This window comes from Anabrus simplex, chromosome 1 (assembly GCF_040414725.1).
Source record: "Anabrus simplex isolate iqAnaSimp1 chromosome 1, ASM4041472v1, whole genome shotgun sequence".
NCBI lineage: Eukaryota > Metazoa > Arthropoda > Insecta > Orthoptera > Tettigoniidae > Anabrus > Anabrus simplex.
In genome coordinates this window covers 1,171,418,588-1,171,435,823 of record NC_090265.1, presented here as the reverse complement: position 1 = coordinate 1,171,435,823, position 17,236 = coordinate 1,171,418,588, and the positions used below count along the sequence as shown (strand labels likewise).

Genomic DNA, 17,236 nt, shown 5'->3' with positions numbered 1-17,236 from the left:
TGTCGTTGCCGCAAGGTTATTTAGTATGGGGGCGAAAGAAGACGGAACTTTCAGTGAGTCAACGAGAGAATATAGTGTTACTGTATAAACAAGGTGAAAGTTGTCGTCAAGTTGGAAAACCGCTCGGCATTAGCTTTACAACGGTGAGTTCAATAGTTAATAAATACTAGCACAGCGGACAAACAGAAAACAAACCCAGATCTGGTCGTCCAAAAGTGTTGACAGTACGGGAGCGACGCATTATTGTGCATTCGGCACAAGAGGAACCGTTCCGGAGTGCTGCATCCATTGCTACAGAACTCGCTGCAAGGTCCAACAAAACGGTGAATGTGCAAACTATAAGGAATGTATTGCACGGTGCGAACCTGCGCAGCAGATGTCCACGAAAGAAGCCGCTTATAACTGGGAGAAATAGTCAGAAGCGCGCCTACAGTTCGCAAAAGAGTATTGTGAAAACACAGTGGACTTTGGAACACTGTTGTTTTTTCTGATGAAGCGAAGTTTACACAATTTGGAACTGGTAGGAGCAGCGAGGTATGGCGGAAGCCAGACACGGAACTTGAACCTCAACACGTAATCCCCACGGTAAAACACGGAGGAGAGAGTGCGATGGTTTGGGGCTGCATGGCTGCGAATGGAGTGGGAAACCTGGCATTTATTGATGGTATTAATTGATGCCAGGAAGTACATAAATGTGTTGCGCCATAATTTAAGCAGCAATGCACACAAGCTTCTTCTGATCTAGGCATAGAAGTGAAAAAACGCCATCCTACTAACAAAGAACATCTTATAAAGAGACTCTCAGATGCATGGTCCAACATATCTGAAGAGTACACCAAACGTTTAGTTAGCTCAGTGCCAAGACGTCTGAAACGAGTCATCAAAGCTAAAGGCATCCTTCCATACAAATATTAAAACTGTGTTTGAACAAAGACTTCGGCAAGTTTTGAATTATCTAATAGTGTACGAATACTTCTTTGTGTTAAAACACGAGTTTATTTGTTTATTATGTTGAACGCTGTAAATCTCATAGCAATTGTACAGCAAGGTGTTATCTTATCTTTATACATATATCTCACTGGATGTGTTTGTATTATCTCGCGGTGATTAATATACAAGGGATACGATAAAATGTTCGTGTACGAATACTTTCTGTGGCCACTGTATTAGGTCGTGTTCTCCACATATAGAACATATCGAAGAGATTTTAAGTACAGAACAAAAGTGGCCAATTGGACGCATGTTCGCTAAACTCCATGCTTCCAACTGCTCAATAACCGCGCTTTCACTGTTTTGTTTACATCGTGCGAAGCGTTCAGTCTGTGATTTCCAATTTGTTTCTGCTGTCATACATGGATCTTTGAATGAAAGTGGAACTATAGAGACGTTTGATGGCACAGGATTAGAAGAAGAGGTAGATCATTCAGATGCGACTTTAATGTCAGACAATTTTTATTTTACTTTTGCAGAAAGGCATATTTTTAGAAAATTTATAAATTGAAAAGTGTTTAATGTGGCCTAATGCACTTTTTTAGTCTGTAAATTGGACACTTAATTTTTATGATATAAATGTGTTACAATTGCAGCCTACTTACTAATTCCCACAGTTTTAACCTTTAAAATATAGCGGCCTCTCTGCCCCAGTGTCACCTTGAAGGCATAGTACTCAATGTGCTAACCTTCTACATGCTTTTATGCCTTCGACTTGGTGCTGCAAATTGGTCTTCTCAAAATTCTGCTACTTTTTCCTAAAAATGTGGTAATGAACTGGAGGCAACTTTCACCTACACGGCAAACAGACCTTTCTTTATGCTCAGTTCGTGTAAAATAGAAGCATTTGTTTGGGTTTCCGTCCAGGGTTTACGCAACATTTTTCGCCAATACTACATCTCAAAGGCATCAGTTCGACTTTTATTATTAGCTTTCTCGATTCAAGTCTCACAGCTGTTCAATAAGATGGAGAACACTAGTGATTCAAGTAAACGCATCTTCGTGGTTTCTGATATTGCTCTTCTCTGCCAGATCATTCTGCATTTAACCATCGCGGCTCAACATAGGACAAAACCGGAGACGTCACTATTCAGAACTCTACTCCCAAATGAGAGGCTCTCTGACTGTGCCAGGAAAAGGAGAATCATGTGGCCAGATTGTTCCTTGTGATGACTGACCCCAGGCATACAAAATCCCTCACCACCACCATGTCCTTCAGGCATCGTGTAAGTTGAATTTGATCTTGCCAATCAATTGCCATTCATTTTGTCTCCTTTCGTGTTAATCTCTTGACCATAATTAATATTCTTCACTATTTTAATCATGTAAGAAAGTTTCTATTAACTTCCAGCAATGAGGAATGTATCATCAGCAAAGCTTAGGTTGCTGATTTTTGTGCCTCCAAACGAAATTCCACAAACCCAGCCATCGAGAGCTCTTTTGATGACATACTCTGCATAAATGTTAATAGAGTTGAGGTGACAATATACAACCTTGTCTTACTCCTTTTTCTACATTGAGAAATATCAGACAAATCACCATCTACCTTCATGGTTGCAGCATGGTTTCGTAGAGACCTTTCAAGAATAATATTAGGAACCCCATATTTCTTGAACACCAGCCACAACTTGTCCCATATAATAAAATCAAAGGTCTCTTTGTAGTCAAAGAACCAAATATAGGTAGAGAAACAAAATTCACGACATTCTTCGGTTATCTGCCTCATGCTCAGAATTAATTCTTGTATCCGTTTATCCGCGATAAAACCTACCCTTTCCGCGGATATCTGACAAGGAAGAGTACCCAACTGTTGTCACTGACTTTTGAGCGAGAACAGTTTACAAGTAACTAATCTCATGTTTGTTCCGTATTGAAGATAAGAATAAGTAAGATTCTATTAAATAGAATCTTACTTATACAGAACAGTTTATCTATGTTTCAGAATATCAGAAATGACATTTGGTGCAATTTGACGTGCTATGGACCGCTGGAAGTGGAAAGAGGGGAAGGGGAGTATGGAGCGTAAAGAAAGGAGTAGACGCGGAACATGTCTGCTAGTTCCGTATTAGAGGTGAATGTGACCTGTTGTATCCATAGGCTGTTACGAAATGAAACCATCTGTGGTCGTTAAGATGTTAGTGGATTTCTTCTTTCGGAGGAAAATGCAACTACATTGGATCGAATTGTTTTCGAACAGATTAGAAAACATCTACTTGATGAAGACGTTCTTGTTGAAAAGTATAGAACTCTTACGGTAGATGAAGAAGTCACCGATGAAGATGACATTGAAAGTGATTTGGGACATGATCCAGCGATACAGCCAGAAAATGAGACGACTTCAGAAAGCGGTCCACCATTATGTGACAGTGACGAGAGCATTGCTTTCTCGTATTATCCATCACCACCAAAAATAATAGAACAAAATTTCCTGAAGGTTACTTGGCTGATGCTTACAAAATCTGGACGAAGCAGCCAAGAGGAAGTGATCCTCCTCAATGGTGCGCTCCAGAAGTAGCCTTAGACATATCCCCAAGATCACCCATAAAGTTGGCAGCAGATTTGTTGGTTAAAACGCTGATATAGAGAAAGCTGATGAGTTTGTTACGGAACTGAGGTGTTTTATTGAAGAGTATAATTTATTTTACACTAAAGCAGATAATTAAAACAGATCAGTCAAGATTTTGTAATGAGTTACCGTTATGGGAGGAAGGGAGCAAAGACGATTGATGGTACCGTAGTGTCAGTTGCAGCTACCACCCATTCATACAGGTCAACACCTGTTATTGTTCCACACATGTATGTTCTTTTCTCGAAACCCAGCGGGAAATTTTCAGCATGCATGACACTTGAATTACCCAATGTGAAAGCACATGCTAGCAAATCATCAAATATGACAAAACGGGATTTGAAAGTGTTCCTGGAACAGGTTTATGGCTGGATTTGTACGGCAGAGACCGAATTCTTCTTCTGGTTGATTCTTGGACAGCAAATAAACATGATGCTCAATATCATGGGTTCCCTACCTGAGGGTCATTACCCCTGCGAGGGTAAAATAGCTATTCTACGGGGGTAATAATGCTAGTGTGTAGATAATGGAATGAGAGATCAGCGCCACGTGGCTTGCGCTCTCTGGCTCTGCATGTACACTAATAAAAGGCGTGGCGATGTGCGTGTAGCTAGTAGCCTCTCGCGGTGTTCTATCGCCGTGCCCGCTGTCTCGCGTGACAAGGAAAGGTACGAGGGCGCATAGAGACGGACGAGGACGACTCAGTTTGAATTTACTCGAGCGCTAACTCGTACGTTTCGTTTGTTTTGCATTGTACTTAGTACCAAGCTGTACAACTGTACATACTGTTCTACAAGATCCTATGCCCCGTTCTAAAAATATATTTGTATTACTTTGTAGGTAAGTGCCAGCAATAATAATGTTCTCTTCTTCAATATCGTTATTAGTAAGCCGATTATTTCGCATCATGAGGTTATTTTTATGCAATATTGTGAACGACAGAATAAAAGTCGTTAGCTTGTAGTAGCTAGTTAACGTATTTTTCTATTGTCCGTTCATTTCGTAACAGTGTTTAACGATTGTTTTAGATGGCATAGATTCTACATCCAAGAAAAACGCTCGTATAAAGAAACATTTCTATAATGGGTTTTCACGAGTATTTTTGACTGGAATATATAAAAAAAACCTGTGTATTATATGTAATAAAGTTCTTAGTGCATAGCGTATGAAACTGAGCAAACTAAAAGAACATTTCGACAAAGTTGATGAGGAGTTCGCAGGTAAAGACGTTGGCTTTTAAAGAGAAAAGAGAGTATTCTGAAGCCTTCGCGATTGGATTTCACAGGAAATGTACAAATGGCAACTGAATCGTGTCTTCAAGCTTCGTATCAAATTGCTTATCGCATTGGTATGAACAGGAAACCGCACACTATAGGGGAGGAACTCAGCAAACCCTGTTTGTACGCTGTGGTGTTGTTCGTTATTGGTGAGCAACACGTGGTAAAGATTAATCTAATATCACTTTCCAACACAACAGTTCAAAATCATATTTTAGAGATGAGTAACGACATTTTGGCAACCGTTATTTCTGAAATTTAAAAAAGTTCTATGTTTGCGCTGCATTCGGACGAGTCACCCGATGTAGCTTCGTGTTCGCAATTACTGATGTTTACTCGGTACATTAAAGGTGACCGTGTAAAAGAGGAACACTAGTTTTTCAAGTCTTTGCCCACCACTACTCGTGGCGAAGACGTATTCAAAACGCTAAAATAGTTTATAATAATGTTATTGGCTTTACGTCCCACTAACTACGTCTACGGTTTTCGGAGGTAAAACAGTTTATTGAGGAAAAAGGACTGGACAGGTCAAAGCTAGTTGGCGTTTGTACAGATGGGCATTCGTTCTGGATTTCAAGCACTCGTAAACAAGTTGGCCCTCAAGTTTTATCCTATCACTGCTTGATACACCGTTACGCTTTGGCTGTTAAGACGCTTCTTTCAGATTTACTAAGCACGTTGAGTGACGTAGTAAAAATTGTGAATCATATTCGTGGCAGGGCTTCGAATTCCAGATTATTCAACGTTTTGAGCGATGAAGTTGGTGCCAGATTTAATGGTCTTTTGTACCACACAGAGGTGCGCTGGTTGTCGAGAGGAAACGTAAGCAGATTTTATGAGCTCCCTGAAGAAATAGGATTGTTTCTCGAAAACCAGACAACACAAAGGGAAAACGAATTGTACTCAAACATAAAAGGTAAAACATTTTTCGAAATGCTGGCGTATCTTGCTGAATTTTTCAGTGAAATTAACAGTCTGAATATTTCATTACAACGAAATATGACGAATATATTGATAGCACAGGATAGACTTGCAAGTTTGCTGCGTAAATTGGAACTTCACCAACGCAGAATTCAAGTTAGCGATGTATCTATGTTTACACAACTGTGTGAGCAATTGGTAAATGACGAATCTGAAAAAGAAATCACTTTTGAAAATACCGTGATTCACCATTTATCTGCAGTAATAGACTCACTCAAGCAATATTTTCTGGACATGGACAATCGTCAGTCCAAGTTTCTTGGATATTAAGACCATTTTCTACTGATGATGAAATATTTAAAAATGAAGATGTCAGCCAAAGTAGAATATCGCGGACTACGCGAGGAGAACACTTTTTAACTGTCAATTAATTAAGAAAGTACATTGAAATTGTGATTACGTACATTTTTGTGCAATTTTATGAATAATAAAGGCTATTTGGATGCATGTGTTGTTTTCTTCGATCACATTTTAATGGTTGGTAGGGGAGGGGGGTAGAATCGGTTTCCCAGATAGGTCATACGGGTAATAAGACTGAAAAGGTTAGAAACTGCTGCTCTATATAATGAGACAGTTCCAGAAGATGTTGAATTTCACAAGAAGCTGATCCCTGCAAAATGTACTGGATTGGTACAACCAGCGGATGTTTTCTTCCTCCGTCCATTCAAGAGCATGGTACGGATCATCACAGATCGTCCGCAGTCAAAGTATGGCAAAGACAATACTTTCTTCACATTCGATGGTTTGTGTACATCCAATTTTTGGCAAATGGATTCAACCAATTGGTCCGATTTGATTTCTTCAAATGTGATTACACCGATGGACATCCAGGATAATTTCGGACACCTTCCGAATACTGTTTCGAGAGTGATTTGGAAGAGGAATATTTCAAATATGACTTTCAGCTTGCCTTCATTCAATATGCTCACTATTATTTATGTCTAGACAACGCATTACTTATCGACCATCATGTCTACTGTACTCAAACTGCCATCGGTGCGTAATGTATTTAATTTCCAGTATGTAAATGTTACTGAATTAATTTGCTGGCCTATCTACAATACTCAGCCACGTTTGGACTAATCTACACGAGGATTTCTGACTTTATGTGTACTCATGGTCTATATTTGGCAGCTCGTAGCTCCTATGTTGCTTGCCCATAGCCACTGAAATTTGCAAGTTATGCATATTTCAATATTGTCTATCCTACACACTATACAGATTGAAAATGTGCGCGACAACATTTGGGTACCCTTCCTTGTGAGGTTCCAGGAATTGTTTTAGCAGTTGATTTATCACCTAAACCAGGACTTTGCAAGCATAGAGTATTAATGCAATAGTACCATAATTGGAGCACTCCCCAACTGATCCTTTTCTGTGAAGAGGTATTAGCAAAAATCTTGTCCAGTCTTTGGACCATTCACCAGTTTTTGACATGACATGCATGCCCTCCTTTTCCATCACTTTAAGGATTTCACCCAAAATACCATCAATTCCTGGGCTCTGTTGTTCTTCAAATGATTGATGGTATTCTTGATCACACTGAATAGAATATAACGATCCTGGTTCAGTCCAGTAATATTTGAAGGAACTCAAATATGCAGCGTCGTGTTGGTATATTTACAGAACATAAAAGAACTCCTGTAGGATAATATTTTGGCACCTCAATGTCTCCGGAAACCGTAAAAATTGTTAATGAGGGTGTACAGCCAATAACGTTATTATTATTATTATTATTATTATTATTATTATTATTATTATTATTATTTCTTGTTCTTTTTCTACCGATTTTCCCACACGTGTGGGGTCGTGGGTGCGAAATGTGTTGCACATGTGGATTGGGCCCTGTTTTACAGCCGGATACCCTTCCTGACGCCAACCCTCTATGGAGTGATGTAATCGTTATTACGTGTTTCTGTGGTGGTTGATAGTGTAGTGTGTTGTCTGAATATGAAGAGGAAAGTGTTGAGTCGAACACGAACACCCAGTCCCCAATCCAGAAGAATCAATCAGCGGCGGTTTAAATCCCCGACCCGGCCTGGAATCGAACCCGGGACCCTCTGAACCGAAGGCTTCAACGCTGACCATTCAACTAATGAGTCGGACTATTATTATTATTATTATTATTATTATTATTATTATTATTATTATTATTATTATTATTATTATTATTATTATTATTATTATTATTATTATTATTATTATTATTATTATTATTATTATTATTGTACCGGGCGGTACACCTCCACGCCGCTAATTTAAAATGTGCGCCAATTGAAACTCCTCTGCTGGAGGAAGTCTGAACTTTATTGACGGTATTAATTTTCAAATTTCTCAGAAGATGTCACTACGTGGAAATTTTAGAGTTTTGGAACTGTGTCATTTTCGACGTATTTTTGTTTTGCTTGTAGTAAGAAGTGTGAACTTTCTCTTCTAGAGGACACTACTGAAGATCAACAATAGTGCACCCTAGTGCGGAGTGAAAGAACTATTTTTTGGAGAAATTTTTAGTTCAAAAGTTTGTTTCTTGTTAAATTTCTTTCTGTTATTGTTTAAGTTGGCTGTATACCCCTCTCTTTCCCCTTGTTTTGTATTTAGCCAATCCCGAATTTCTTTTATTAATTTCTGACCAATCAGATGTATCTTCCCCCAACTTGAATATGTTGCTGTATCCTACCCAATAAAGAGTTTGTGGGAGGGTGTTTTCATTCCCCTAACGCCTCGAACCTTCCGCGAGAGAATATAAACTGCTGATTTTAGGGTCTCCGGGCCACTTCTGTTCCATCTTTCAGTGTGTAAAGTACATAGCAGGGGGCGGGAAGCGCCTCTTTCTTCGGCGACAGTCAACAACCAGGTAATGGCCGATTAATTACTTCTTTTCTTGCTTGCTCAGCAGTTTAACTCTCGGGGCGGGTCCGAAGTTTTTCCATTATGTAACCTTCCCTAAAATGTAAAGGAACTTGTATCTATTCCCTCTTTTAAACTGCATATCGGGATAGAGAGTGCTTAACCCTCTCGAGTTCCCAATCATATTGTTTTGAGGTGAACTTATTTTTCTCAACCTATTCTTAGTTAACGTAAAACAAATTGTTCTTTTCTAAAGTCACCTCTGTAGTATGGGATTAGCCCTTGCATTAGTGGCCTAGAGCCAGATTAGGTTTTAAAAACAAAGTGTATTAGGAGTGCAGATCGCCTCCTCTCAAATTGTTATTTTGGAGGTCATGTAATTACCCCTTTTCATTTAATAGACCTCAGTAGGTTGGGTATTTTACCCCTGTGTTTATGTCCAGTGAGGACAACTTGAAGGTGGAGTTTGGTGTGGCCTTTGAGAGGCTTAAAGTTGAGAGCGAGTGGCTCTTTTTCGAAAATTGAGTGTTGTATGCCTCGTGGAGGCTTTTCGGTGTAATTTGGAGCAAGTGCTCCTGAGCATGAATGGGGTTTTCTGCCCCTCTGTTAATACTTATTTTGAAGTAAGGTTGGGCTGATTGCCCAAGCATTGTGAAGTCAGGGCTCGAAGCCCAAATTCTGTAAATATTTTAACTACCCTTTTGACTTGCTACTCTGTACCTGCCATGTTTGTTATTTCTTTATTTTGAAAAGAAAATATAACCTTGTTAAATTTTAAATTAATTTTACTTTCATAGCTTGAGACCTGTTCACCACCCCGCACCTTCTTTCACGCATAACTACCACAAAAACACGGTAACAATTATTATTATTAATTAAATATGTGCTGCATGGTGTGGGTTACTGTAGTCACGTCCTAGTGGCAAGGGCTGAGTGACCTAGTAAGTGGTCCTGAGAGTCGGGATACCATTTACCATGGAAAAGGAGTGGGTGTCTTGGACATATTCTGAGTTATGGCCCTCCTAGTGCTGAGGCAGCTAGGACTATACAATTCACCGGTGGTTCCTAACCTGTTAGAGGAGATATTCTCACTGGAACTATGCGTAAGTAGCGTAGCATCCTGCTTCACAGAATTTTCACCGAGCACGCTCAGAACGTTTTAAATAAGTCTGGAACCAATGGGAGTAACGGAGTCCCACTTCCATTCGACTAGCAAGAGAGTCCTTGGAAACAACTTGGCGAACAAAATGGAATTCGACGAGGAGCTATTAATATTATCGGGAAGAGATTATAAAGTGCTCTTAAGAGGAGTTAAAAAGGGAACGGCAGAGTGTGGGTTAGGACTATACACTATACATCAGGAATTCTATTGCACGCAACGTAGTTTCTGTTAGAACGTAAATGAGTGAATGATGCGCGTAGATTTAGCTTCTGGAGCAATTACGACGAGAACTGTATCATGTGAGAGTAGAGGTGAGAATGAAGTTGACAAGTGCTATGAAGCACCGATTAGCATCGTAGTCAGGATCAACAGCAAGGATAGTGCTAATGGGCGATTTCAGTGCGAGAGTTAGAAATAGAGCTGAAGGATACGAAAGGGTGATTGGTAAATGTGGGAAAGATATGGAAAGCAATAAGAATAGGAAGCTTTTACAGGACTTGTGTGCTAGTATGGGATTAACAGTTACGAGTACATTCTTCTAGCATAAGATTATTAACGCTGCACATGGGAAGGAAGGGGCACCAGATTCAGGAAATCTGGTAGGAATGTGCGGGTTTTCCGGGCATTTTTATGATAAAGACCACTAGCCGATCTGTACTGAACTAAGTATCAAAAAGTATAAGATAGAGAAAGTGCAATCTGTTTGCAGACGAGTAAGGGCAGAAAATCTCCAGGATGAGGATATTAGTCAGAAGTACATGGATATGATTAGTGAAAAGTTACAAACAGTAGACAGTAAGTAGGTTCGAGATATAGAAAGAGAATGGGTGGCATAAAGGGAAGCTGTAATAGAAACAGCAAGGAAATGCCTAGGAAAAACTATATGTAATGATGGGAAAAAGCTAACATCTTGGTGGAATGATGAAGTGAGGGCAGCTTGTAACCGTAAAAGGAAGGCGTATCAGAAATGGGACCAAAGAAGGACATTCGGGCAGGGAGTTATACCTCGTACGTGGATGAAAGAAACAGAGCGAAGCAAATAATTTTTGAATCCAAGAAGTCGTCATGGGAAGATTTTGGTAATAACATGGAAAGTTTATGTCAAGCGGCAGGGAAACCTTTCTGGACAGCAATAAACAACCTTAGAAAGGGAAGGGTAAATGAAATGAAATGGCGTATGCCTTTTAGTGCCAGGAGTGTCCGAAGACAAGTTCGGCTCGCCAGGTGCAGGTCTTTTGATATGACGCCCGTAGGTAACCTGCGCATCGTGATGAGGATGAAATTATGATGAAGAAGGCACATACACCCAGCCCCCGTGCCAGACGAATTAACCAATTATGGTTAAAATTCCCGAGTGCCGGCCCCGTGGTGTAGGGGTAGCGTGCCTGCCTCTTACACGGAGGCCCCGGGTTCGATTCCCGGCCAGGTCAGGGATTTTTACCTGGACCTGAGGGCTGGTTCGAGGTCCACTCAGCCTACGTGATTAGAATTGAGGAGCTATCTGACGGTGAGATAGCGACCCCGGTCTATAAAACCAAGAATAACGGCCGAGAGGATTCGTCGTGCTAACCACACGACACCTCGTAATCTGCAGGCCTTCGGGCTGAGCAGCGGTCGCTTGGTAGGCCAAGGCCCTTCAAGGGCTGTAGTGCCATGGGGTTTGGTTTGGTTTTGGTTAAAATTCCCGACCCTGCCGCGAATCAAACCCGGGGCCCCTGTGACCAAAGGCCAGCACGCTAACCATTTAGCCATGGAGCCGGACAGTGCTTTGGGTAAATTAGATTAACTCCTCATAGACCCAGAGAAACATTGGACAGGTAGAATGTATAATTTTGAAAATCTTGTCAATGTAAAAAGAATTATTTCTGGTGACATCATGAACAACCGAGCTCTTGGGAAATTGGTGAAATTACGCTTGAAGATGATAAATAGTCCGCCTCTCTAGTGTAGTGGTTAGTGTTATAAGCTGCCACCCCAGGAGGTCCGGGTTCGATTTCCGGGTCTGCCAAGAAATTTGAAAAGTGGTACGAGGAAACGAGGGCTGGAACGGGGTCCACTCAGCCTCGGGAGGTCAACTGAGTAGATAGGGTTCGATTCCCTCCTCAGCCATCCTCGAAGTGGTTTTCCGTAGTTTCCCACTTCTCCTCCAGGCAAATGCCGGGATGGTACCTAACTTAAGGCCACGACCGCTTACTTCCCTCTTCCTTGACTATCCCTTCTAATCTTCTCATCCCCTACAAGGCCCCTGTTCAGCATAGCAGGTGAGGCCGCCTGGGTGAGGTACTGGTCCTCCTCCCCATTTGTATCCGCAGACCCAATGTCTCGCGCTCCAGGACACTGCCATTGAGGCGGTAGAGGTGGGATCCCTCGCTGAGTCCGAGAGAAAAGCCAAACCTGGAGGGTAATGACGAAAGCAATCATTTCACCTATCTATAAATAAGGGAACAGCAAGGATTGCAACAACTATCGAGGAATTTCTTCTTCTTAATCTGTTTACCCTCCAGGGTCGGTTTTTCCCTCGGACACAGCGAGGGATCCCACCTCTACCGCCTCAAGGGCAGTGTCCTGGAGTTTCAGACTTCGGGTCGGGGGAAACAACTGGGGAGAATGACCAGCACCTCGCCCAGGCGGCCTCACCTGCTATGCTGAACAGGGGCCTTGTGGGTGGATGGGAAGTTTGGATGGGACAGGCAAGGAAGAGGGAAGGAAGCGGCCGTGGCCGTAATTTAGGTACCATCCCGGCATTTTCCTGGAGGAGAAGTGGGAAACCACTTCCAGGATGGCTGAAGTGGGAATCGAACCCACCTCTACTCAGTTGACCTCCCGAGGCTGAGTGGACCCCGTTCCAGCCCTCGTACCACTTTTCAAATTTTCGTGGCAGAGCCGGGAATCGAACCCGGGCCTCCGGGGGTGGCAGCCAATCACGCTAACCACTACACCACGGAGGTGGATCGAGGTATTTCATTGATCAATATACCAGCAAAGATTTTCATTGGCATTTTATAAGGGTGGGTGAGATCGATGGTTGAGAGTAAGTTGGATGAAAACCAGATTTTGAGTGTACCGAGCTCGATAACTGCAGTCGCTTAATTGCGGCCAGTATCCAGTATTCGGGAGATAGTGGGTTCGAACCCCACTTCCGCAGCCCTGAAGATGGTTTTCCGTGGTTTCCCATGTTCACACCAGGCAAATGCTGGGGCTGTACCTAATTACGGCCACGGCCGCTTCCTTCCCCCTCCTAACTCCTTCCTGTCCCATCGTCGCCATAAGACCTGTCTGTGTCGGTGCGACGTAAAGCAACTTTAAAAAAAAACATTTTGAGTATGCGGCAAGTAATTGAAAAATGCTACGAGAAGAATAGGCTGTTATGTTTGTGTTTCGTAAATCTAGAGAAATCAAATGACAGAGCATCGAAGGAAAATATGTTAGCGTTATGGGGTATTATTATATTAAATTGAGATTATTACAAACAATCAAAGGCATTTATGCTGACAATATTTGGGCAGCAGTGAAAATATTGATGGTAGAATAATTTCTTTGTCCAAGGTACTTGCAGGGATGAGTCAAGGCTATAATATTTCGCCTTTGTTGTTCACAGTTTACATGGATCATCTGTTGAAAGATACGAAGTGGCAGGGAGGGATTCAGTTAGGTGGAAATGTAGTAAGCAGTTTGGCCTATGCTGACGACTTGATCTTAGTGGCAGATTGTGCTGAAAGCCTGCACTCTAATATCTTGGAACTTGAAAATAGGTACAATTAGTTTTATATGAAAATTAACCTTTTCAAGACTAAAGTGATGTCAGTAGGGAAGACGCTTAGGTTGGGAATTCAAAATTGGAACAGGTAGATCATTTCAAGGGGGCCTGCCTGGCCGAGGCGGTAAAGGCGTGTCGGTTCGCCCGGAAGGACGTGGGTTCGAATCCCCGTCAGGAAGTCGTAAAATTTAAGAAATGAGATTTCCACTTCCGGAGGTGCATATGGCCCTGAGATTCACTCAGCCTACACCAAAAATGAGTACCAGGTTAATTCCTGGGTGCAAAGGCGGCCGGGCGTAGAGCTAACCGCTCTACCCCATCAAGTGCCGAGGTTACGGTTAGTGGAAGCCTTTACCTTCCACCCCTCCCAGGGCCTTCATGGCCTGTACGGAGAAGACTTTGCTTTTTTTGCTTTTAGATCATTTCAAGCATTTGGAATATGTATTCTCCCTGGATGGTAGTATAGTAAGTGAAATTGAATCAAGGTGCAGCAAAGCTAATGCGGTGAGCTCATAGTTGCTATCAACAGTATTCAGTCAGAAGTTAGCTCCCGGACGAAACTTACCTTTACACCGGTCTGTTCTCAAACCAGCTTTCCTTTGCGGGAGTGAAAGTTGGCTGGACACAGGATATCTTAATCATAAGTTAGAAGTAACAGACATAAAAGTACCGAGAAAAGTCGCTGGAACAGACCTTTGGAAATAATGGAAGGAGATTACTCGGAATGAGTAGATAAAGGCTGTTAGGAATAAACTCGACTGATGAAGCTGTACGCATAAACCGGCTTCGGTGGAGGCGTCATGTGAGGCAAATGGAAAAGGATAGGTTATTTGGGAGGATAATGAGCTCTGTTATGGTGGGTAAGAGAAGTAGGAGTCCAAGAGGACGATGGTTAGACACAGATTCCAATGATTTAAGGATAAGAAGTATAGAACTAAACGAGGCAACAGAACTAGTTACAAATAGAGGATTTTGGAAAAGTATAGTAAATTCACACAGTCTTGCAGACTGAACGCTGAAAGCATAACAGTCTATAATGAAGATGTATGCATGTGTGTATGTATGTTTGAAAAATAAAATGATAATCCACAGCATGTTTCCAGTCATTCGACCGGGTCAGATGTGGAATGAATGAAGTCCCCATCTAGCGGCGAGGATGAGAATTGTGCCGGCTGCCGAAGCCTGTCGCACTCCTCTGGGGCAATAAATAAATAAATAAATAAATAAATAAATAAATAAATAAATAAATAAATAAATAAATAAATAAAATATTATTTAGTGTGAAATCTTAGACATTTCTCATTATGCTATGATGCGGACAGCCGATGTAACAACGACAGGAGTGCAGCGATGTTCCGATGTCTTAATTCATCACCTTACCACGTTTGATTACAATCAGTCTGGTACCGTTTCCATGTTAGATATTGACCATACATGTGGTATTCCGGAAGAAATGTGATATACTGCAGGGAATTAAGCAAGTCTGTCTATAGTTTTACGTGTCCGCTAAAGCATGAATATAGCCAACGCACCTCTAGTTTTACGCGGACTATGAACGACGTAGATGTCACTTCACATTTCAAGAATCCCACATGTATTCGGATAGGATTCCAGCCTTGACCAATTTCGTAAGAACCTATGAGAGTGGTTTTTTTTTTAATGATATTTGGTCGTGGCGTCGACCTCTGCAGATCTTTTGCCACTACTTTCACCATATGATAGGAACCTGCGTGTAAGTGTAACTGCGGAAGTGTAGAATGTTGAATGTGAGGAAAGGACGACACAAACACCCAGTCCCTGGGCCAGGGATATTAAGCATTTTCAATTCAAATCCCCTGACCCGGCCGGGAATCGAACCCGGAGCCGCCGGGTGACAGGTGGACGCGTTGCCCCGTTGCCCCCTACACGGCGGGGCCGGAATATGAGAGTGTTACTCAGCGCTAGAGTCTAATTATCTTCAGATTCTTCTGGTTTTACAAGCAACGTTAAGCATATTTTGAACTGGAACCGAGATATTAACATTTCTTGTTACAGCCATGCAGTATTTCACTCACCTTACGAGATCTAACTATGTAGTCCTTGTATGTCTTTAGTGTCGTCGTGTGCTTCAGAGTACAGGGTAGGAAAAATGAGTTCTCTACCAACAGCCATCGCTATATAGCGTCAAACTGCCTTCTGGTAAATGCATTAGCACTTGGCGCTATGAGCTCGCTGACAGATCAGCCACGTCAGTTCATTTCTTCGTGTTACTGCCTAACTCCCCTTCAAGCTCAACTTATATATTATTTCACTGCTTCTTCAGTTTATAAGAGACAAAGAACATAGTAATCCAACAAATAAGTTAACATGCTGGGATATATTCAACTTACTCCAGTTACTTCTGAGTTCACCTTTGCTGACATGGTTCATGTTGGGTTTCGACCTTCCCTACACTACAGTTTTACGGATAAAAATTCCATCATGTAGCCACTGGGATTCGAACCTCAATCATAGGGCGTGAAAAGTCTGTATGTTTATCCTCTTAACTGTAACTGATTTATTTTTGTCTCATACTTTGCTTTGGTTTCGTACTAGACACATTGACACGATGAAAAATTATTTCGCTCGGAAAAGTGTCAGGAAAACCTATTTTTTTCTGCTACCACAATAAAAACCACGCGTTTTCTAAACCAGTTTTACGTTTTAAGAGGAACGGGTGAGTTTGCCGAGCGGTTAGGAGCGCGCAGCTGTGAGGTTGTATGCGGGAAATAGCGGGTTCGAATCCCACTATCGGCAGCCCTGAAGATGGTTTTCCGTTGTTTCCCATTTTCACACCAGGCAAATGCTGGGACTGTACCTTAATTCAGGCCATGGCCGCTTCCTTCCCACTCGTAGGCCTTTCCTATCCCATCGTCGCCATAAGACCTACAGTATCTGAGTCGGTTGGACGTAAACCAAATTGTACAAAATGTTTTAAAATAAGGTATTTTCTGGCTATTGTGAAGTAGAGTTCCTTTACCACCCACTTCATGGCCTGTTGCTTTACATCACTGCATCACAATGAACCTATTGTACATTACTAAGTTAGTGATTATTTCCTGTTCAAATACAAAAAGAAGATAATACGTTATAATGTGATATTTATTGTTATTTTATAACAGGAAAGATATCTCAACTATTGAATTTCCTAGACATACCGTGAAACGTGTGTCGACTCGATCGAATATAATGCTGATAATCTTAAGATACACTGAATGGCTACCATATTGAATCAGACGGGCGGTTTTTGACGTGTCGTATAAAACCCCCAATAGGTGTTCTCCTACTTAATCATTCTTAAATATCAATAGATTGTGCCCTGATTCTATCACGCAATTTGTAGCATAACAGGCGAGCTCAGAAACAGCGGCGGTGCAGCGGCAACCAGCGCGGAACTCACCTCACGACGTTCAGACGCCTTAAATTTGAGAGGTTCCTGATGAGCCTTTTGACGCTCAACACTTATGATTTTGGACTTCTTGGAATTCTGGTAAGATAGGTCTTATGGCGACGATGGAACAGGAAAGGGCTAGGAGTGGGAAGGAATCGGCCATGGCCTTAATTAAGGTACAGCCGCAGCATTTGCCTGGTGTGAAAATGGGAAACCACGGAAAACCATTTTCAGGGGTGCCGACAGT

At 41.7% G+C, this 17,236-nt stretch overlaps 1 protein-coding gene across 2 annotated transcripts in view; it reads right to left on the bottom strand.

Moving 5' to 3' along the window:
* The window catches only part of LOC136858159 (hemolymph lipopolysaccharide-binding protein), a 163,313-nt gene that overhangs the window by 50,865 nt on the left and 95,212 nt on the right, over window positions 1-17,236 (bottom strand). The window contains exon 1 of one of the 2 annotated variants that reach the window (XM_067137497.2): window positions 15,635-15,697. The exons of the other annotated variant lie outside the window; for it this stretch is intronic. The gene's annotated coding sequence lies outside the window, so the exon portion shown is untranslated. Of the gene's footprint in view, window positions 1-15,634; window positions 15,698-17,236 lie in introns of those variants that run through there. 2 annotated transcript variants of the gene reach the window in all.